Source organism: Loxodonta africana, chromosome 21 (assembly GCF_030014295.1).
Source record: "Loxodonta africana isolate mLoxAfr1 chromosome 21, mLoxAfr1.hap2, whole genome shotgun sequence".
Classification (NCBI taxonomy): Eukaryota; Metazoa; Chordata; class Mammalia; order Proboscidea; family Elephantidae; genus Loxodonta; species Loxodonta africana.
Window position 1 is genome coordinate 35,549,777 of NC_087362.1, and position 24,126 is coordinate 35,573,902.

Here is a 24,126-nt window from a genome sequence, read left to right on the forward strand (position 1 = left end):
TTGGCTAATGCCCTCCCTGGTGAGCCATTCTCTCCTTGTTTGGGGTTTCTAGGCCCTCATTTTGGATACAGAGAGACTCTTCAGCTGAGATTTATGACATGGAAACAGTCAACAAGAGCCAATGAATCAATCTGGAAAGCCATCTTTCTCTCTACAATGTACACTTCCTCCTGCCTCCCCCAAGTATTTACCCTTTTCTTAAAATTATTATTTATCTGATGAAACCATATTAAAGCAGTTTCATCAGTATACTCAGCCAAAGAGTATCATAGTACACATGCTGATGTGGGGCTTAAATATGTGCTTTGTTTTATTCATATATTTATTTTAGAAATCATCATCTCTCTCTATTACGCATGGGAGGTAGGGAATATGAGCTTGGGCCCAGTCATGTCCTGCATTGTGCAGGGCAGTGGGTGACTAAGAAATCAGCTCAGTTGTCGACTCCACACTCCACATTCTAGGCAAGCTCTCCTCTCCAGTCTCAGGTCCAGAGAAGAGGGAGCCGTGCTGACACTGGGAAGTTCTGCATGGAATGCTAACACTTCCCTTGGCCAGCCTGTGCTCTCCTCCATCTGTACTTGTTTCTTAGGAAATTGCATCCATTCCCACGGCTTTACACATCGTCTTTACACTGACAACTCTTGCATTTAGACCTCTAGCCCAGAACTCTCCCCTGAGCTCCAAATTCATAAAACCAACTGCCTGTTTGACACCTCCACTTTGATAGTTTACAGACATTTCAAAATAATATGTCCAAATGGAATTCTTAATCCAGCCTCTCCCCACACAATGCATACCCAACTTCCAAATCTGATTTTCTTACAACCTCCCCAATTCTCCATAAATAACGTTTTTATCCTTTCAAGGCTTAAGCCAAGAATCTGGGTGTCATCCAAGTCCCTCTGTCTCCCTCAGCCCCCAGAAACAATCTCTTACTCACTGAGTTCTGTGGAGTTTTTCAAGACACATATAGATTCCATCCACTTCTCTCCACCTCCACCATTACCACCATGTCCAAGGACCATTATCTCTTCTCTGGACTTTTGTTATACCCTTCTACTTGGTCTTCCTGATTCCATTCTCTGCATAATCAGTGGTTTTTTATAAAAATAAAAGTCAGACTGTATCCTAGCTCTCCTCAAAACCCTCTAGTGACTTCATAATGTAGAAAAAATTACTACAAATTTAGTAGCTTAAAACAATACAAATTGATTAGCTTTTAGGCTGAGAGTTCAGAAATTTGAAACAGGCCTTACAAGCTAAGATGAAGGTGTCAGCAGAGCTGAGTACCCTCTGGAGCCTCCAGGGGCAAAGTCATTCCCTGCCTTTTCCAGCTTCTAGAGGTTGCCTGAATTCCTTGGCTGTGGTCTCTTCTCCATCTTCAAAGTGCATCACTCCAGCCTCTCGTTATGTCTTCACATCTACTCTCAGACTCTGATGTTCCTGCCTCCCTCTGATAAGGAACCTTGTGATTCCATTGGGCCCACTTGGATAATCCAGGATAATCTCCCATCTCAAGATTCTTAGTTTAGTCACATTTGCGAAGTCCCTTTTGCCATGTAAAGTAGCATATTCATAGGTTCCAGGGATTAGGGCATGGCCACTTTTGGTGGCCATTATTCTGACTACATTCAGAATGAAATTAACAGTTATTTCCCTGACCTACAAGACCCTATACAATCAGAGCACCTGCTACTGTCTGACCTTATGCCCTACCACTATACCCCTTGTTCAGCCTAACCCCACTGGCTTCCTTGCTGTGGCTCAAACAGGCCATGAATCCTCCAAGTGTTGTCCGTCTTCCCTAGGACATTCTCCTCCAGGTTACCCACACAGCACTCACCCTCATGTAATTCAGGTCTCTCCCCAAATGCACCTGGAAAGGCCTCCCCTGACCAACTAACATAGACCCTCACACACATCCACATACCATCATTGTCTGCCCCTTACCCACCCTTATTTTTCTTCTTAGTACCTGAAATAGTATACATTTATTTGCTCATCTGTTTATCACCGAACCCTCCCCTCTAAATGTAAGCTCCATGAGAGGAGGGAATTTGCTTTTGCTCACTGCACTTAGTGCCTGAACAGTGCTCGACACATAGGAAGCTCTCGGTGTATATTTGTTAAACCAAAAACTGGAAGAATAAAAAGGATATTACATACATGCAATAGGTCATAAACAAGGGACTGGCTAATTATAACTGATTTAAAAAGACTTAATAGGGAAGGCATCAAGTAGACAAAACATCTGTCAATCCTTCTTCATACCTAATACTCCCTGGGTGAATGGAGGAAACTGGATTGTGGACTAAGGAGGCTGAAAACTCTCTCACCTTGAGGAAGAATAACTAAGGGGCTCCTTATCTTGGGCCATGTCCATCGTTCAGATACTAGTAGGTTTACAATTCGGTTTTATTCAGCTCACCCAGGGCTAGTGTCAGTGCCAAGCAAGGCAGGAATAAGAACTTAGGTGTGACTGAGACAAATATCCACACTGAGAGGAACAAGGCACTTTCTTGGGAGATTTGGGGCAAGGATAAAACCAAGTTGAGGTAAACTGTATCTTGGGAATGCAGAATCTGTCATTCTCCACTGAATCCTGTACTGAGTCTCTGCTATATGCCAGTCATGGAGGGTACAATATTGACTAGTTTCCCTGAGTTGCCAGTGGTCTAGTGACCCTATTCATGGCAGTCCCCCAACTAGTGCTGGTGGTTACAGGGGGTGAGATCTCGTCCCTCTAGGAAAGTGAGGGGAAGCTGAACAGAGCTGAGTCAGTTACTCTGACTCTGGCCAGTTGGACCTCACTCAGACTGGGTAAGTAGATAAGGTAAGTGGACAGTCTAAAGAATAGGGAGTTGTGTCCATATTGATCACATTAAAGATCCTCATTTTCCATGCCTCCCTGATAGTCTTGATAGTGCCCTGTTTCGTTACTCTTGTGACTGGCTTTGGCCAATGGGACCAGAGGCCTGATAAAAGACTTGAGCTATTCTGCTTGCTCTCTTGCACCTCTGACACTGCCACGAGAACATGTCCAGGCTCACCTAGAGGGATGTGAGAGACACATGGGGAAAAGATGACTTGTTCCAACAAAGGTCATCCTAGACCAACTAGCCCCAAGCTGACTGCTCACTGACTGTAGGTCAGCTGAGCTTGACCCAGATCAGCAGAACCACACAGTTGCCCTAGAGACTCGTGAGAAGTAATAAATGGTTGTCATTTAAGCCACTAAGATTTGGGTGGTTTATTACACAGCAATAGCTGTTACAGGGTAAAGACAGATGGCTTGCCCACTGACGGGGGCCAATACAGAGAGATAGTGAATCCTGTGTCTAAGATGTTCCACAGTTGTTTTGGTCATTGCCATTGAGTCCATTGGCCATAAGGCTTACATCTAAGAATTTCAAAAAGCAGGATACACTGAGTACGACTTCCTGAGTATCACTGGCTCAGACCCTGGGCTAGTTCTAGCCGAAAGTCTGGATTGATCAGAAATTTTATTTTAGGCACCTGGAAAAACAGGTATGAGCTGATGTTGGGCACCTGTGAGAGGCTCAGAAAAAGAGATCAAGAAGTCTCCCTCTACCTGTAAGAAGAACGTATTCTCCTTGGTAACCAAGGGCATGACGTGATCATCAAAAACCCACCTTTCCCTGCAGACTCAGCAGCCACAAGGAGACCTTGAAGAAACAACATTGCACAATTTCAAGCTATTCCCTCTGAAGTTTTACCAATGTTTAATGGACATGAAGAGATATTCTTCAGACAGCAGAGATTTCTCCCTCAGATTTGCCCTCTCCTTGGAATAAAATCAGCAGGACAGAATTTCTCTTTCCAAATGTAAAACATTGTTTCCAAATAAAGGGAGTGAGATGTTTTCTACAGCTGCTTCACATCCATTATGCCTTTACAGAAGCATTGTTCATGCGGTTTTTATGATGCAAAAAAGTAATTAAGATGAGAGGCACTTCTTGCCTCTGGATCTTTTTTGTTTAAACATGTTTTGCAAATGGCCAATATCTCCTGTTACTTAGGTTAGCATTCAGAAAATGTTAGCACTTGATTATAAAATCAGCAGCTAATATGCTTAATGACTTTCTGTTATACCAAACAATAACTACAGTGTGCTTTAAAAATGCATTTGCATTCATATCCCTTTGACCTATCCATCAGAACCTTGAGGCAATCATGCTCTGTTGACATATAATTGCCCTAGTTAACCTGGGGGGCCTTGGCAAAGTATATCCACAGGGTAAAGCAAGTGCCTTTTTGGAGGGGAGAGCAGAGTCTCGGCTCACAACTCAGCTTTGCCTTTCAAGAGCTTAGCGCCCATATGTTTTTATATTCAATAGGATGCTAGAGAACCCAAGTGACAATGGGGCAAGCCAGTGGGAAAAAGGCCAAGACTGGTGACCGAGGAGAGCCCAGTTGAGGTGAGTGGGAGAGCTGTCCTGTTGAGGAGTATCTGAGGGCAGAAGGAAGACTCTAGTAACATCCATATCCCCAGTCCAATGCAACCACTAGAAAAAGATTGGTCCCTGATTGTCAAATACAGATGCTCAGTATTGTGGTTCCTTTTTAAGCTTTCCTGCCTACCTACATTTAATAAGCTATGTGCAAGGTGGGTTTAAGCCCCCCTTAGCACTTCATGATCTTCCTTATTAACTATTAGTGCTATCCCATTCCTCACACTACAAGCCCTGACAGGGGACTCATCTGCCTGGCCTCCAGATGGGGACTCATCCCTTGTTTTCTCTCCTGTCTTGACTTTTCAGATCTGTTGCTTTGCACTGGACAATTTTATGGCTCTAGTCTTCTCCTCTCCTACCATGATTCCCATAACCCCTTTTCCGGTTTTCCTCCATCAGGCCAGACTTCTCCCTGTTGGATCCAAATTTGGGATCTCCTGCTCCAAAGATCAGCCTCTCAATCAGAAACCCTGCGGACACTTATGCATAAACCAGGCAAGCCTGCTCTAGCCCAGAGCTTCTTGAACTTTAATGTGCACGCGAATTACCTGGGGGTCTTATTAAAATGCAGATTAACATTCAACTAGGTCTGGGTGCAGCCTGAGAGTCTGCATTTCTCACATGATCCTAGGTGTTTCTGAGAGTCCTAGTGCAAGGGTAACACTTTGAGTAGCAAGGTTCTAGCCAGGGTTTCTCTATCTTGGGGGACATTGATATTGGGGCTGGATCATTCTCTGTGCATTGTAGCATGTTTAGCAACATCCCTGGCCTCTACTCTTTAGATTCTAGTAGCATCCTCCCCCCAAGTTGTGACAACCAAAAATGTCTCTAGACATTGCCAAATGTTCCCTGGGGTGGGTGTGAAAAATTTCCCCCAGTTGAGAACCACTTCAGTAGCCTTTTTGCTTAATTGCTTCCCACAGCATATGTAGGAAAGGCCACACCATAAACAGAAAAAGAGGTAGATGGCTGCAGGAATTGACCATTCCAGGGAATTCAGCAGCTCCAGGCCCATGCTGGCTACCAGGACTGGCTACACAATCTGCGGCCCAGTGAAAAATGAAAATGCAGGGTCTATGTTAAAAAATTATTAAGAATTTCAAGATGGTGACAGCAGAGCATGAAACCAAGCACTGTGTGACCACACAGGTAGCTTATCCATGAAGTTGGTTCCTGGCTGAAGGGACCCACATTTGCCACCTCTGTTAGTGTTTAAGAGCTATGGCTGCTAACCAAAAGGTTGGCAGTTCGAATTCATCAGGTGCTCCTTGGAAACACTACGGGGCAGTTCTTCTCTGTCCTATAGGGTTGCTATGAGTTGAAATCAACTTGACAGCAACAGGTTTGGTTTTTTTCTTTTTTTTTTGGTTAATTGGGAAGGCCTGCCTTAAAGGATGCTCTGCCTGTTGTTATCTCCTCCAATAGTCTTAGGGTCACCAATGGCCTGGTACAAGTTTGATGAGATGAACATTGGAAGAATAACGGTTTTCAAACTGCTCTGTTTTGTTCAATTTGTTCTTCAATATATTTCCCACCAAGAAGGTGAAGGACTTGATTTTTCTTAAAAAACATCAATTGATAACAAAAGACTGAAAAAGGCTATAAAGATTCCGGAGAAGCCTGCTTTTAGTAAAGCTCTTTGGTACAATGACAGAGGGGCTGCTATGGGTAAACTGAGAATTGAATTCCTTGAAACACAGTGATAAAAGTTTCCCAAGTAAATTCCTCCTGAATAGAAGGAGGTTGTTGTGGAGGATTCAGGCTACCAGCAGTAGGACAGAGCCTCTATTATTCTCTTCCCACTTGGCTTTAACCAAGAAGTATGGAGAGTTGGAGGTAGGAGTTAGATTAACAAAGAACTAAAGCTATGATGTAGAGAAGCCAGATCTCCCCTAGAGGGGCTGGAAAAAACATGGCTCACAAAGGGCTGCCTTCCCCCAGCACAAGCCAGAACAGCCCTCAGTGGGCAGAGTCATAAATAATCTCCAGTGCAGTGCTCCAGGGGGAAGAAAGTATAAATGGGTTAGGAGTAGGGGAAAGGTATAAATGGGTTATGAGTAGGGCCTGAGTAGTGATAAGGAACAGCAGAGTTTATAGCAACAGTAACCAGCCTTATCTAGATATGCATATTCTCTCATGCCTAACTTGGATCAGAATGCCACCTACTTATTTCATTATTATGTATTAGCGTGTATCAGTTTTCCAGGGCTGCCATAACAAATGATCACAAACTGGCTGGCTTAAAACAATAGACATTTATTCTCTCACAGTTCTGTAATCTAGAATCCAAAATCAAGGTGTCCATAGGGCTGTGTTCCCTCTAAAGGCTCTAAGGACGATTTCACTCCTTGCCTCCCCCAGCTTCTAGTGACTTCAGGTGTTCCTTGGCTTGTGGACACATCACTCCAATCTCTGCTTCTACCTTCATATGGCCTTCTCTTCTGTGTGTCTATGTGTTGCTCCTCTTCTGTCTCTTAGAAGGATACTTGTCATTGGATTTAGGGCCCACCTGGGTAATCCAGAATGATTTCATGTCTAGATCCTTAACTTAATTACATCTGTAAAGACCCTTTTCTAAATAAGATAACATTCATAGGGTCCAGGTATTAGGACTTGGACTTATCTTTTTGTGGGTCACCATTCAACCCACAAGCAAAACTTAGCCTCAACATTTCTTAGAAAACCCATCATTTTAAGGAAGATGCCTAGCAGGCCAGATTATGTGCTAAGTTGGAAGAGACCCAAATCCCCTGTTCGCATACTTCCAAGAAGGAAATTCTACCCCATTCTCCAGGAGAGAGTGGGACTGTAGTTCTTCTGCCACCCCCGCACCCCCTTTCCATTCTCTCACCCACTCTTGCTTCTAGGAAGATCACAAACTGTCTGCGGAAACTAGGGAAGGTTGATATCCCTTGGGCCACTTAGCAGGGGTGGAGCCCTTACATGGATAAGCTGGTAGCGAGGCTCTATTCCTCCCCAAATGATGGGTCATGTGTGGCCAGAGACCCTCTACTGGGTGAAAACTTTTTTGGTGTGATTGCTGAAAACCCAGCTTTGCTGCAGATGGGCCCCAGGTCTAGATTTAGGTGTTACATGCAAGAAAACCTTACTTTGACCTCAGGCCTAAGCTGTGTTCTCCAGCACAACGAATTGGAGATCTCGAATTAGAGGGATTTGGGTACTGGCCTTGCCCATGAATAGATCTGATGTTTAGCTTGATAATCATCTGATACCTCATATCTATTTCCAGCTGGATTAGGGTCTACAGAAAGGGAGGCAGAATTAGGGCCCCTAAATCTCCGAGATGCCATTTTTCTGTTTTTTTTTGTCTTACACACCCCTACTCATTGCTTACACAGCCAAGATATGGCCATTACTATTGACTAGCTCTTAGCTTCAGAAACTGAAGTCATATTGTCTAGAAAAGAAAATCAACATTTATAGGTGAGGCCTTGCTAAAATTAAAACTTAGAAAGTGATAACATATAGAATTCAAGAGGTGAACTGCATAATAAAAGCTCTGAACTTGGTTGTATATACTTGACAGCAAAATGCCAACATAAAATCTTAAATATTTACTTCACCATATGGTAACTATAAAACATCAAGCATTCCTTAGAATGAAAGAATAAAGAATTATTCTCATAGTAGTGAAAAACAAGAAACAACCTAAATATCTGTCAAAAAAAAAAAAAACCCAGTGCCGTAGAGTCGATTCCAACTCATAACGACCCTACAGGACAGAGTAGAACCGCCCCGTAGAGTTTCCAAGGAGTGCCTTGCGGATTCGAACTGCCGACTTTCTGGTTAGCAGCCATAGCACTTAACCACTATGCCACCAGGGTTTCCAAATGTCTGTCAATAAAAAAAAAATTCCGTACCTCAATATTCTGGGAGTAGTATATAACAGTTATCAGTTACCTTTCCAACTCATGGCAACCCCATATGTATCAGAGTAGAACTGTGCTCCATAGGGTTTTCGGGGGTTGATTTTCAGGAGTAGAGTACCAGGCTTTTCTTCCAAGGTGCTTCTGGGTGGATTCAACCTACGACCTTTTGATTAGCAGCCAAGCACTGTTTGTACCACCCAGTGACTCCTGGAGTAGTATATAGCCACCAAGAAAACAAGGAAGTGTGTTATATAAAAACAGAAACTGTAGAATAATATGTAGCATAAACACTTTGTTGACAAGTCGATTCCAACTCATAGTGACCTAAATAGGACCCTTATTTTGATCAAAGAAACTTAATATTTCTATATGTACAAATATATGAAGATGCTATATAAAAGTCTACAGATTCACACTGAGCTGACAACAGTCGTTCGCTGTGGGGAGGGCGGAGGCTTTAGAGGTAGCAGGAGGCAATGAACAGGGAGTTTCACATTTGGAATTGGTTTAATTTTTGATGATTAGAACGTATTCCTTACTACTTGCACAATTTAAATAATCATATGAATTATTTTATTTTTAAAAAGGGCAAGCAGTAATCACTGGGATTTCAAAGACTATAAAGGGGAAGTTAGGTTTCATCAAAGATAATGGACACATTGATAAAATTTAACAACCAAAACAAGCAAATAAACAATACACACACACACATACACATATGTATGTGTGTCTATATATGTATATGTGTGTGTGTATAATACACGTTGTTAGGTGCTGTCAAGTTGGTTCTGACTCATGATGACCCTATGTACAAAAGAATGGAGCATTGCCCAGTCCTGTGCCATTCTCACAATCATTGTTATGCTTGAGCCCATTGTTGCAGCCACCGCGTCAATCCATCCAGTTGAGGGTTGTCCTATTTTTTGCTGACTCTCTACTCTACCAAGCATGATGTCCTTCTCCAGGGACTGATCCCTCTTGATGACATGTCCAAATTATGTGAGACACAGTCTCACCATTCTTACTTCTAAGGATCATTCTGGTTCTACTTCTTCCAAGACAGATTTGTTTATTCTTCTGGCAGTCCATGGTATATTCAATATTCTTCGCCAAAACCGCAATTCAAAAGCATCAATTCTTCTTCAGCCTTCCTTATTCATCTTCCAGCTTTCACGTACACAGGAAGCAACTGAAAACACCATGGCTTTGGTCAGGCACACCTTAGTCTTTAAAGTGACATCGTCACTTTTCAACACTTTAAAGAGATATTTTGCAGCAGATTTGCCCAATTTGATTTCTTGACTACCGCTTCTGTGGGCATAGATTGTGGGTCCAAGTAAAATGAAATCCTCGACAACTTCAATCTTTTCTCTGTTTATCATGATATTGCTTATTGGTCCAGTTATGAGGGGTTTTTTTTCTTTATGTTGAGGTGTAATGCATACTGAAGGCTGTGGTCTTTGATCTTCATAAGTAAGTGCTTCAAGTCCTCTTCACTTTCAGCAAGCAAGGTTGTGTCATCTGCATAACACAGGCTGTTAATGAGTCTCCCTCCAATCTTGATGCCCTGTTCTTCTTCATATAGTCCAGCTTCTCAGATTATTTGCTCAGCATACATATTTAATAGGTATGGTAAAAGGATACAACCCTGACGCACACCTTTCCTGACTTCCAACCCCTCAGTGTCCCCTTGTTCTATCCAAACAGCTGCCTCTTGATCTAAGGACAGGTTCTTCATGAGCACAATTAAGTGTTCTGGAACTCCCGTTCTTCACAATGTTATCTATAATTTGTTATGATCCACACAGTCGAATGCCTTTGCAGAGTCAATAAAGCATAGGTAAATGTCTTTCTGGTATTTCCAGATTTCAGCCAGGATCCATCTGATGGATATCTATGATATCCCTGGTTCCATGATCTCTTCTGAATCCAGCTTGAATTTCTGGCAGTTCCCTGTTTATATACTGCTGCAGTTACTTCTGAATGATCTTCAGCAAAATTTTACTTGTGTGTAATATTAATAACATTGTTTGGTAATTTCCACTTTCAGTTGGATCACCTTTCTTGGAAATAGGCATAAATATGAATCCCTTCCAGTCAGTTGGCCAGGTAGCTGTCTTCCAAATTTCTTGGCATAAACGAGAGAGTGCTTACAGTGTTGCATCTGTTTGTTTAAACATCTCAATTGGTATTCCATCAATTCCTGGAGCCTTGTTTTCCTCAATGCCTTTAGTGTAGCTTGGGCCTCTTCCTTCAGTACCGTCAGTTCCTGATCATATGCTACCTCCTGAAATGGTTGAATGTCGACCAATTCTTTTTGGTATAGTGATTCTGTGTATTCCTTCTGTCTTCTTTTGATGCTTCCTGCTTCATTTAATATTTTCCCCATAGAATCCTTCAATATGGCAATTCAAGGCTACAATTTTTTCTTCAGTTCTTTCAGCTTGAGAAATCCTGAGTGCATTCTTCCCTTTTGGTTTTCTGTCTCAAGCTCTTTGCATAAGTCATCGTAACACTTTACTTTGTCTTCTTGAGCCGCCCTTTGAAATCTTCTGTTCAGCTCTTTTGCTTCATCATTTTTTCCTTTCGCTTTAGCTACTCGATGTTCAAGAGCAACTTTCAGAGTCTCTTCTGACATTCATTTTAGTCTTTTCTTTATTTCCTGTCTTTTTAATGACCTCCTGCTTTCTTCATGTATGATCTCTTTGATGCCATTCCACAACTGGTCTGGTCTTCAGTCATTAGTGTTAAACGCGTCAGATCTATTCTTGAAATGGTCTCTAAATTCAGGTGGATATACTCAAGGTAATACTTTCACTCTCATTTTCTTCAGTTTAAACTTGAACTTGCATATGAGCAATTGATGGTCTGATTCACAGTCTGCCCCTGCCCTTGTTCTGACTGATGATATTGAGCTTTTCCTTCAAGGCTTTCCACAGATGTAGTTGGTTTGACTCCTGTGTATTCCATCTGGTGAGGTCCACATGTTTAGTCACCACTTATGTTGGTGAAAAAAAAATATTTGCAATGAAGAAGTTGTTGGTCTTGCAAAATTCTATCATGAGATCTCTGGCATTGTTTCTATCACTAAGGCCACATTTCCAACTACCGATCCTTCTTTGTTACTAACTTTCAAATTCCAATCACCAGTTATTGTGAATTGCATCCTGATTGCATGTTTGATCAATTTCAGACTGCAGAAGTTGGTAAAAATCTTTAATTTCTTCATCTTTGGCCTTAGTGGTTGGCTGGTAAATTTGAATAGTCATATTAACTGGTCTTCCTTGTAGGTGTATGGATATTACCCTATCACTGACAGCATTGTACTTCAGGCTAGATCTTGAAATGCTCTTTTTGACAATGAATGCAACATCATTCCTCTTCAAGTTGTCATTGCCACCACAGTAGACCATAAGATTGTCCAATTCAAAATGGCCAGTACCAGTCCTTTCCAGCTCACTAACACCTAGGATATCGATGTTTATGCATTCTATTTCATTTTTGATGATTTCCAATTTTCCTAGACTCATATTCTGTACATTCCACATTCCAATTATTAGTGGATATTTGCAGCTGTTTCTTCTCATTTTGAGTTGTGCCACATCAGCAAATGAAGGTCCCAAAAGCTTGACTCCTTTCATGTCGTTAAGGGCAACTCTACTTTGGTGAGGCAGCTCTTTCCCAGTCATCTTTTGAGTGCCTTCCAACCTAAGGGGCTCATCTTCTGGCAGTATACGAGACAATGTTCCACTGCTATTCCTAAGGTTTTCACTGGCTAATTCTTTTCAGAAGGAGACTGCCGGGTCCTTCTTCCTAGTCTGTCTTAGCCTGGAAGCTCAGCTGAAACCTGTCCACCATGGGTGACCCTGCTGATATTTGAATACTGGTGGCATAGTTTCCAGCATCACAGCAACACACAAGCCCCCACAGTACGACAAACTGACAGATGTGTGGGAATATATACATACATATCCAGAAAAAACCATAACCAAAAAAAACCCAAGCCTGTTGCTGTCAAGTTGATTCTGACTCATAGCGACCCTATAGGACAGAGTAGAACTGCCCTATAGGGTCTCCAAGGAGGGTCTGGTAGATTTGAACTGCCGACGTTTTGGTTAGCAGCCACAGCTCTTAACCACTAGGCCATCAGGGTTTCCACATGTATTTTTATATATATGTGTATGTGTATATACGTATATATATGTGTTTATATATGTATATGTGTGTATATGTATATATACACAGAGAGAGACACACACACATGCTGTAAAAAAAATTAGCATAGCACATTTATGAAAATACCTTGAGGGGGCAGGCAGCAGTTAGCAAGTAAACATAGAAGGTGCGTGTTATTTACATAAAAATAAGGTATGTGTATATGTATATATATAGTCACATGTATGTGTATATATAATTATATATATGTATGGGATTCATTGAAAAGTATTTCATTACACATTTTCACAGATTACATTAAACAACTTGCAATTCTTTTCAGAATTTTTTGTTTGTTTCCAAAAAAAAGTTGTGTTTAACAAAAAACAATTTCCCACTCCCCTTTTCCACCGTGACTCTCCAGGGTTTATCCCTGGATGCTGGTTGAAGGGAGCCAGCCCCATATTTTGAGAGGTCACAGCAGCAAGACCACTTTCATGTGATTTTGTAGAAAAAGAAAACTCTATTCACAACTAAAGGTGCTGAAAGAAAGGCCACTTGACCTGGTTGAATAAACAAGGCTTAGGAAGTCAGATGGACCTAGTTTAGAATTCTGGCTCTGCCAATTTGTAATTAAATTGCCTGGTAGAATAATTTGATCTCATCCATAAAATGAAGTATAAAAATAAGTACTTTGGAAGGTTAGCTTGAGGATTCAATGAGGTAACACGTAGCAAAGATCTAGGTAGCACTGGGCCTGACAGGAAATAGGGCTCAGCAAATGTAGACTCTTGATTTCCACCATCTTTGGAGGATGGGGGAAGTCTACGTTGGTCTTTTATGAGTGGAAGACCCTGTGTTTTGAGTTGACAAAAGGTGGCAGAGAGTAGCAGGAATGATTTATCTACTAATTTTGTGCCCAAGGAGTCACCACCTTGCCCAGGGACAGGGTCAAGCATAATTATGTTACCGGAAGTTGCTAAGCTGCTGGTAAACACACACCATCTTCTCCACATCATTCTCATTTCAAAGCTTTTGTGTTTGTGCAATTGCTTCATAATCCACTTAAGCATGATTCCTTATTTAGTCCAATTAAAGTACATTTCTTTTCCTCTTCATTTTGGGGCAAGGCCAATTGCATGAAGTAAGTTTCCAGAAGCCCTTGAAGGAAAATACCACCCTTCCATTACTGTTGGCATCTAACTAGTTTAGAATTATGTTCCTTATTAGTAAGGTTCCATCGTATTTCTGTTTGTCTTCTTCCCCCTGCCTTCACTGACATCTTTAATGGCTGGTCACTTCCTCAGTATTCATGATTCCCGAATGCTGGGGACAGTGCTCAAAATTTCCCCAGGTGAATCAGACACTAAAAATAGGGCAGCCACTCGTCTCTTATAAAACCCAACCCAGTTCCACCCTCTCATCGCCACAGTTTGTTCATTTGCTGCCAGGTCCTACTAGCACTTCTCCTTTGCCATCCCAAGCTTCCTACCCACCCGACAGACCACAGTCAAGAGCTGTGAAGTAGAAGTGAGACACTCAAGTGCCAGGCAGGCTTTGCAAAGTCTAGAGCCTGGAAAGGCAGGTGCCTATTGGCCAGGCTTGCTGCAAAGATTAAATTACATAACATACGGGAAGAACCCAAGATAGCGCCTGGCACTTAGTCGTGGTGGTGAGGATGATGATAACTTCTCCCCTTCCTCTTAGCCACACTCCTCTTTCTCTTCTTTTTCCTCTTCCTCTTCTTCTTTTTCTCATCCTCCATCATCATCATCATTTTAACATTAATAACAGCCATCATTTCTTTAAAACTTACTAAGTGTCAGTCCCTATCTAAGTGTTCATCCACAACACTGCATTTAATCCTTAAAACTACTCTGCAAGGTGGATATTATTTAGCTCCCCTGACTGCATCAAAGGTGATAGTTAATAGTTAAGACGTTAGGCTTGTGGAGTCCAAACACTGGGTTTGAGTCACAACCTGCCACTTATTGGCTGTTGGCCCCTGAATGAATGGTTTCTTCTACGTGAGCCTCATCTGTAAAATGGTAAAATAACTAAGGGCAAGTTGTACCCATCTCTCTAACCAGCCTGATGCTGCCACACCTAATGTGCATGTGGTTTTCTGTGTGGGGACATCTCTCTCTCAGTAAAAGGTTATAGATACAGCTGAGCTATCCCATTCTTTCCCTCCCCAGAGGTAATCTCTTTCCAGAGGTTGGTGTGTCCTTTCTACTAAGACCAAACTCATATAAGCCTTGGCAAGTCTGGCATGTCCTCAGGGAGTGGCATGACTGATTGGTGCTTTTCTCTGGGGACAGCGAGCCACTTGCTTATTCACCAAAATAAAGGGCACATATGTCTCAGTAAGCTCTCCGGGCCACTTTGAATTGCTTGGCTCACATCCAGCATCTCTGCCTGACCCCTCAGACTCCCCAATCTTTGAGCCACTGTGAAAAGCAAGTCTGCCTGAGGTGACTGTCAGAGGACCAGCACCGTGGGTCTGCCTTCATGCTCCTTCCCACCCTCACAGAGGTGGACGCAGGAACATTAGGCTCTCTGCCCTCTGCGCCAGCAATTCTCAAGAGCTGACTGGAGATGAAATCTTCACTCACTCCAACAAATGGGACATTTTGAGTCTTGGCATAAAACCAAAAAAAAAAAACCAAACTCAGGGCCATCGAGTCGATTCCGACTCATAGCGACTTTACAGGACAGAGTAAAACTGCCCCATAGACTTTCCAAGGAGCGCCTGGCAGATTCGAACTGCCGACCCTTTCATTAGCAGCCATAGCACTTTACCACTACACGCCACCAGGGTTTCCTGAGTCTTGGCATAGAACTAAATAAATTTAACGAAGAGGCTGATCTTTCATGGAGCTTCAGGCACACATTCTCTATATTACCATTGTGACCAATGTCAGTTAGGCGGGTGCTTAAGGTAGTAGAGCGTGTACTCCCGGGTGAAAAATCTATGAAATGGTAGCAAGAGGAGATGGAGGAGATGGTTGTCTTTGAATGTCCTTACTCAGCATATAAGAAGTTGACTTTACTGTTTAAGTTCCCTAGAGTTATATATGGAGCCCTAGTGGTACAGTGGTTAAGCGCTTAGCTGCTAACCAAAAGGTTGGCAGTTCAAGCCCACCAGCCACTCCTTGGAGAAAGATGTGGCAGTCTGCTTCCATAAATATGTAAGTGTTCACACACAATATTGTATTTAATTCTGAAAACTACTCTGCAAAGTAGATATTATAAAGATATACAAAATCCTCTGTGGTCTGGGAACCACAGATCTGGTACTTGCCTAATGTCATGCAATCTGACAACCTTTGAGACTAATTAGAAACATACAGGCGAGCAACCTATGGGAGGCAACAGTAGAAAAGGAGAGTGACTTAGTTCTGCCACTTCCTTGGGCACATTGCTTATTTCTTTTCTGAAATGGGTGCACTACCTTCCTTCCACCACGGCACCATCACTGTGCATGGTGGTTTGCATGCATTACTGAATTCAATGTCACAATAATTCTGTTGGACGAGGATCAGTATTCTGTTATGGGGATGAGGAAATCAAAAGGAAGAGAGGGAAGGTAACTGTAGAATTAGTAAGTGACTCAACTGGGGTTCAGACTCAGACCTGCCTAATTCCGAAGTTTGTGTTCTTAACTACTGTGCTATCATGCTTTGTGTAACTATGTGGGAGCAAATGGAACATTAATTATGGACGTGGAAATTATAAACAGTAATGTGGATTTTACATTTCTGTTTAGCTTGGTTAGCTCAGATGTTTAGGATACATAGTCTAGGATGTTAGAATCTCCAGTCCTGAGGTGGTAGAAGTCAATTAGATTTTTCACCAAGGGTACCCACCTAACTGACCCTGGTCACAATGTAGTATAGAGAGTGTGGCTGGCTCAGGGAAAATCCATTCTGACCGCTTGCAAGGCTGCTCAACGCATATCACATACCCTGTCATGGAAGGCAATTAATTAATTGCCTCACATTTCTGCAATAGCTCCCTGTGACCAGTCTCTACTAGGCATGATGAATAAGGACTGTCTGTAAACTTATCATGTTAACAACATCTTCTCCACATTGCATTCCTGTGATAGGAGTTACTACAGTTACACTAAAAATGTGTGGCCTAAACGAGGTGAAGCTCAAACGGAGCCCAAATTTGCCAGAAGTCCATTATCCCACTTCCTTCTTCATTTCTTCACATCCCTGCTCCTCAAATTGGAACAGTAGCTGCCATCAAAGACAAAATGAGCAGATAATCAAGTTCCATCCCATGGAAGCTGCCATTGCACTTGGCTGTGAAGAGGGGACTAAAGTGAATTCAGTCAATAAACACGGTGAGTTGCACTGCACACAGCTCCAATTTAGATCATCACTCAGCCAGCTCTGGGCAGGACTTGAGTCCTGCGTTGTCACACAAGAAAATAGACTTGGCTTCCACCACCCTGGAACCAATCTCACCCTGCTGTTGATGAAAAGTGAGAGAACCACACATTCTCATCTGCACAACCTTTATGGGTATCTAACTATGGTTTGGTTCAGGTCCAGGCACAAACTTGAATTAAAGGTTGAAATTGATGACTCAGAGCTTAGCTGGAAATACAGGCGAGAAAATGGAGCCGTGAACTGGCAGGAAAATGTGCCTGAGAATGAGAGGGAGAGAGTGAAGAGGCAGATGCTCAGACCAGCTCAGACCCACATTCCACCCGGTCTGCCCCAGGAGCTCCCATTAAGATGTGATATTGTGGGCAGCAGAGGGCACTATTAATTCATCCTGGAGTAAACAGCACACTTGAAGAAAAACAACTGGTTTAGAATAAGTTTGTGTGTGACATTGGGCAGGGGAATCTTGTGGGAGCATAGTCATCACCTTAACCTTTTCCTGTTTTCAAACTCACAGAAGAACAAGAATCCAAGGAGTGGCTAGAGAGCAAAACTGACTCCTGCATGAATATTTATTTTTAAGTTTTTGGATCTAAATCACACACATACACACTCACAGGCATCCATGCTAAATAGAGGATCACTATGGTCCAGCTTCATGCTGCTAAATGCTTTTCATGCATTTTCTGATTTAATCTTCAGCTATGTGGGTAGGTGCTATTATCCTCTCCATTTTACTGACAAAGAAACCGAGGTTCAGAGAGGTCAAATGATTTGCTGAAATTTTGTCAACAAGTGAATGACAGAACTGGGCTCTGAGCCAAGTTCAGATGCCAAAGTCCAGGCTTGTAACCACCATGCCGTGCCTCATTACAGACACCTTTTTCATAACGGGAGAAAAAAACACCAACTCCTTAACTGTCAACAGGAACTGAAGGTGTAGTGAATTCTGTGTTGCCTCAGCTTGTCTTCCTCCACCAGCCTCCCTGACCTTGTCCCAGTACACATCCTTGGTTAAGAAGTGGATAGTTCTATTAGACGTTAAACATTCTCTAGATTCCAAAAATCTGCATGTGGCCCAAGGGTTTTAACCTCAATGACAACTTAAAGGTGCTGTATCAATAGGGTTCTAAGGTCATCACTCACAAAAACAAGTCAGGCCACAATAGGCAAATCAAGGGAATATATCTGGAGTAAACTGGTAGCTCACTGAGCTGAAAGAAGACTTGTGAGAGAAGGACAGAAATAAGGACAGCCCATAGACCATCATGGCCAATCCCTTTGGGTACAGCCTTTGGGATACCTCAGTTCCAACTGCCTCACACCTGGCCTGGCTTGGATCCTGTGCTCACCCCTGCAGAAGGAGGTGGGGTACATACAGTCAGTGAACTCTAGTTAGTGGTCCACAGGGCCTAATGAAATGGTGGAGGGGATATTTTCCAAAATAATTGCAGGGGCTCTTTCTAGAAGAAGAGAGGAAGGCTAAAGGCTAGGCAAACTGAATCCATGGCAGATGCCCTCTATGTAGCCGAATTTTTTGGATGCCATGAAGTTAGGAATCATATTCATCCCTTGAACGAAGAGCTAGCATAGAGCATGGCATATAGTAAGTGCTCAGTAGATGATGAATACATATATTGATTAACCAATAAACCAGTAACTCAGTGTTGACCAAATGGAATCAAGAAAACCAGCAGACCCGCAGATATCACCAGCATGGACTTATAATTCTATCATCTCTAAAACACTTCACTTCGGAATTCCTGTGACTCTTCTGGATCCTTCCCAAAGCACTGTTCTGGTTAATATTGCTTATCATGTTTTCATAAAGTTTCTGGTAAAGATACATAAGCTATGCCTCCTAGACTCATCTCCTCACAGTGCTAGAAGTTCCTTATAGACCTTCTAATCCAACTCCTTTCCCAGGGCTGGTGAATACATAGTTCATATGTCTCCACCCTTCCCACCTCCCAAATCCAGGACAGACATTTCTAATGGATAATGGCACTCTTCCCACCCATCTCAGATAGTCAGCAAGAATCCATCAGACTGAGTCTACAAGGTAAAACTCACTTATTATTCCCGACTCAAGACATTTGGAATCACTGCTTCAGCATCACAGCCATGCGATGACCCAGCTCATATCTGACCACCTTCATAGGCAGGAAACACATTCTCTTCAAGACTCTCATTCCATCTTCATAATTCTGCTAGAAAACCTTTCTTAGGGGCACTTCTGGGTAAATACAGAGACAGACCACCTGTGCCTGCTATGTCTGCCTCTTTCCAATTTTTTATTAAAATACTCCTGAAGATACAAACAGACTGCAGCTGGCCCTTGCAGAAAAAAAAAATCCATGACAAAAATCTAGGGGGAATTTTCTCTAACTCATTGACAGTAGGGATTGATGGAAAAGCACATTTTTTGAATACACACCATATGTGCTACTCTCTAATTCAGAACAGCATAAATACGCCCCTAAGAAAGCCAGAAACATGCCAGCCCCTTACTCCATTAAATTCACTTTGTACTCCTTATTCCTACACTGCCCAGGAAAGAAATGGAAGTTGACTTCCCAAAACTATCTTTCTGAGATGTCCAGAACTAGGGCAGTGAAGGGCCTCCTCTCCCAGTCGATGGTTTCTCTTTATCTATATTCATTCCAAGACAATGATATTGGTGTATGCTATGGCAAGAATTAGGTTTGATTTCTCATATGCTTGAATACCTAAGGAAAAACCCTGTTCCTAGCAATATGTTCTCTCGTGCCCATATTGTACAATGGAGATCTGCAAATAGCAATGGCATCTGAGAAACCAAGTTGGAGTAAGAAAGTCCCCTCCCTCAGTCCAACTAGTCTGCACTGAATTGTTACCTGCCTGCTGGGCATATAAAGGGAGGTTGTGCCTGTGTACACCTGCTGACATCTGATAGAAAGAAAGAAGAAATCAACACTTAAGTGGACACTGAATGGGGCTGGGTACCTGAAGGTATTCTGCCCAGTCAGCTGACAAGATACCCCTTATCCCCTAAGGAAATGCTAGCAGTATTACAATTCAGTACCCCGTACAGAGAGGCCACTATAAAATAATGTTTTGAGCAAATGAATAAAAAGATGACAAAATTATGGCACTTAAGCCGGTAGTGAGCATAGAGGAAAGAAGAGCAGACCTCTAGAAATCATGTTCTTTAAGAACAGGGCATGGACTGTGCAGAGCCAGAGTGGGTGGAGGGGAGAAAGATGCAAAGCTCACTACTGATGTCCCTGGGAAGCCAAATGTTCAAGAGCAGAACTAAGGTCCTCCTTGGAGGCAGTGATGTCAGAAGGGACAAATTAAAAATTAAGTCAGTTGTGTGCCTGGAAGGCTAAGGAACTCCCAGATGCACAGGAAAGCTGGGACTTTCTCCAGGGTTGCTCCCTGGCAACATTCACAAAGGCTACTTCCTTGGAGACACCTTCCTTGACTACGTAAAGTAGATTCTCCCCCTTTGCTTGCTATCCCCTTACTCTATTTTGCTTTCTTCACATTTGTTTGTGTATTAGTTCACTGTCTGTCTTCCTGGATGGAATGTAAGCTCTTTGTGTTTATTGGTCCACTGCTGAACCCTTGGCACCTTGCCTTGTTACATAAATTTATGAAAAAAATGAAAGAAAGAAAAAGTTACTACAACCAAATATGATCTAGTCTTTCAAAGCAAGTGTGGTTTAGTAATAGTTAGCCCCACCAATATAATGCATGATATCAATAGGTAAATTTTAAAGATAAATTGAAAAATAAATCAACAAAATACAACTCCTAATCATAATTAAAAGAAAAAACTCTTAGTATATTAGGACTAAAATAAAATAGACTTAATGATTAAAACAAAACAAAAAAAAAAAACTAAGTTAAATCAACTGTCAATGTTTAATAGTGAAACACTAGCAATTTCTCCTAAAATTCAGAATTAGATAAGAGAACATAATATCTAGGAAAACCGGAAGTTGTCAAAAATGAATGGGATGCATACAAAAGCTGAAATGGACTGATACTGTCCATTTTGAATCAATCATATGGTCTACTATGCCGAGAATGACAAATTGAAGAGGAATGGCATCACATGCATTGTCAAAAAGAACATTTCAAGATCTATCCTAAAGCACAACACTGTCAGTGATAGGATAATATGCATACACCTATAAGGAAACCCTGGTGGCGTAGTGGTTAAGTGCTATGGCTGCTAACCAAAAGGTCAGTAGTTCAAATCCACCAGGAGCTCTTTGGAAACCCTATGGGGCAGTTCTACTCTGTCCTATAGGGTCACTATGCGTTGGAATCGAGTCTACGGCAATGGGCTTTATAAGGAAGACCAGCTAATACTACTATTATTCAAATTTACGTGCCATGCACTAACGCAAAAGATGAAGAAATTGAAAATTTTTACCAATTTCTGCTGTCTGAAATTGCTCGAACATGCAATCAAGATGGATGGACAATAATGTGATTGGAATGTGAAAGTTGGAAACAAGAAGCATCTGTAGTTGGAAAATACGGCCTTGGTGATAGAAACAATGCCAGAGACGACAAGATAGAATTTTGCAAGACCAATGACTTAATCGTTGCAAATACCTTTTTTCAACAACATAAGTGGCAAATATATACATGGGCCTCACCAGATGGAATACACAGGAGTCAAATTGACTACATCTGTGGAAAGAGATGATGGAGAAGCTCAATATCATCAGTCAGATAAGGCCTGAGTCCAAGTGTAAAAACAGACCATCAATTGCTCATACGCAAGTTCGAGTTGAAGTTGAAGGAAATTAAAACAAGTCCACAAGAACAAAAGTATGACCTGGAGTATATCCCATCTGAATTTAGAGACCATCTCAAGAATCAATTTGACACACTGAACACTAGTGACCAAAGACCAGGTGAGTTGTGGAAGGACATCATATATCAAGAGAGCAAACAGCTATTAAAAAGACAGGAAAGGAAGAAAAGACCAAAATGGATATCAGAAGAGACTTTGAAATTTGCTTTTGAATGTACAATAGCTACAGCAAATGAAAGAATGATGAAGTAAAAGAGCTGAACAGAAGATTTCAAAGGGTGGCTCAAGAAGGCAAAGTAAAGTACTATAATGACATGTGCAAGGACCTGGAGTTAGAAAACCAAAAGGGAAGAACACATTTGGCATTTCTCAAGCTGAAAGAACTGAAGAAAAAATTCAAGCCTTGAGTTGCAATATTGGAGGATTCTATGGGCAAAATATTGAATGGCCCAGGAAGCATCAAAAGAAGATGGAATACACAGAGTCACTGTACCAAAAAGAATTGGATGAGCTCAAACAGTTCAGGAGGTAGCATATGATCAAGAACTGATGGTGCTGAAGGAAGAAGTCCAAGTTGCACTGAAGGCATTGGTGGAAACCAAGACTCCAGGAATTGACAGAATACCAATTAAGATGTTTCAACAAACAGAAGCAAACTGGAAGCACTCACTCATCTATGTCAAGATATTTGAAGACAGCTACCTGGCCAACCAATTGGAAGAGATCCATATTTGTGCCCATTTCCAAGAAAGGTGATCCAACTGAATGTGGAAATTATTGAACAATATGATTAATATCACATGCAAGTAAAATTTTGCCGAAGATAATTCAAAAACCCTTGCAGAGTACATTAACAGGGAACTGCCAGAAATTCAGGCCCGATTCAGAAGGGGAAGTGGAACGAAGGACATCATTGCTTATGTCAGATGAATCCTGGCTAAAAGCATAGAATACCAGAAAGATGTTTACCTGTGTTTTTTTGACTATGCAAAGGCATTCAAGTATGTGGATCATAACAAATTATGGATAATATTGGAAAGAATGGGAGTTCTAGAATACTTAATTGTGTTCATGAGGAACATGTACATAGACCAAAAGGCAGTTGTTCGAACAGAACAAGGGGATATTGAGTGGTTTAAAATGAGGAAAGATGTGTGTCAGGGTTGTATACTTTCACCATACTTATTCAATCTGTATGCTGAGCAAATAATCTAAGAAGCTGGATTATATGTAGAAAAACATGACATCAAGATTAGACTAAGACTCATTAACAACCTGTGATATGCAGATAACATAACTTTGCTTGCTTAGAGCAAAGAAGACTTGAAGCACTTACTGATGAACATCAAAGGCTACAGTCTTCAGCATGGATTACCCCTCAACATAAAGAAAACAAAAATCCTCACGATTGGGCCAGTAAGCAATATCATTATAACGCAGAGAAAATATTGGAGTTGTCAAGGGTTTCATTTTACTTAGATCGACAATCAATGACCATGAAAGCAGTAGTCAAGAAATCAAACGACATAGTGCATTGAGCAAATCTGCTGCAAAAAACCTCTTTAAAGTGTTAAAAAGCAATGATGTCACTTTGAGAACTAAGGTGCACCTGACCTAAGCCATGGTATTTTCAATCACATCATATGCATGCGAAAGCTGGACAATGAATAAGGAAGACTGAAGAAGAATTGATGCATTGGAATTATGGTGTTGGTGAAGAATATTGAATATGTCATGGACTGCCAGAAGAACAAACAAATCTGTCTCGGAAGAAGTACAACCAGAATGCTCCTTAGAAACAAGGATGGTGAGACTTCATCTCACATACTTTGGACATATTGTCAGGAGGGACCAGTCCCTGGAGAAGGACATCACGCTTGATAAAGTAGAGGATCATTGAAAAAGAAGAAGTCCCTCAATGAGATGGACTGGCACAGCAGTTTTAACAATGGGCTCAAACACAGCAACGATTCTGAGGATAGCACAGGACTAAGCGGTGTTTCGTTCTGTTGTACCTAGGATCACTATAAGTCAGAAGCAACTCAAAGCCACCTAATAACAACACATAATAAATTATTTTAAAATATTCTGAAAGTTCTAGTCAACTAAATAAGTTCCAGATGGATTAAAAAGGTAAACGTATGTTTAGGGCACTATAAAAAATTTTAAATGTGAAAAATTAATTGATCTTGCTAAAAGTATCCAAGGATCAAAGTAGTGAAAAAATCACAATGGAAAAGACAGATGTACGTGTCTCCACAAAAATTAAAGCTTTTTTAATGTTTAAAAGTAATAAAATAAGGAAAACTTTTGCAAAAAGGAAAATCCAAAGTATGTGTTTCTTTTCATATGCATAAATTAATTTTACTTCAATAAAATGTTTTTAA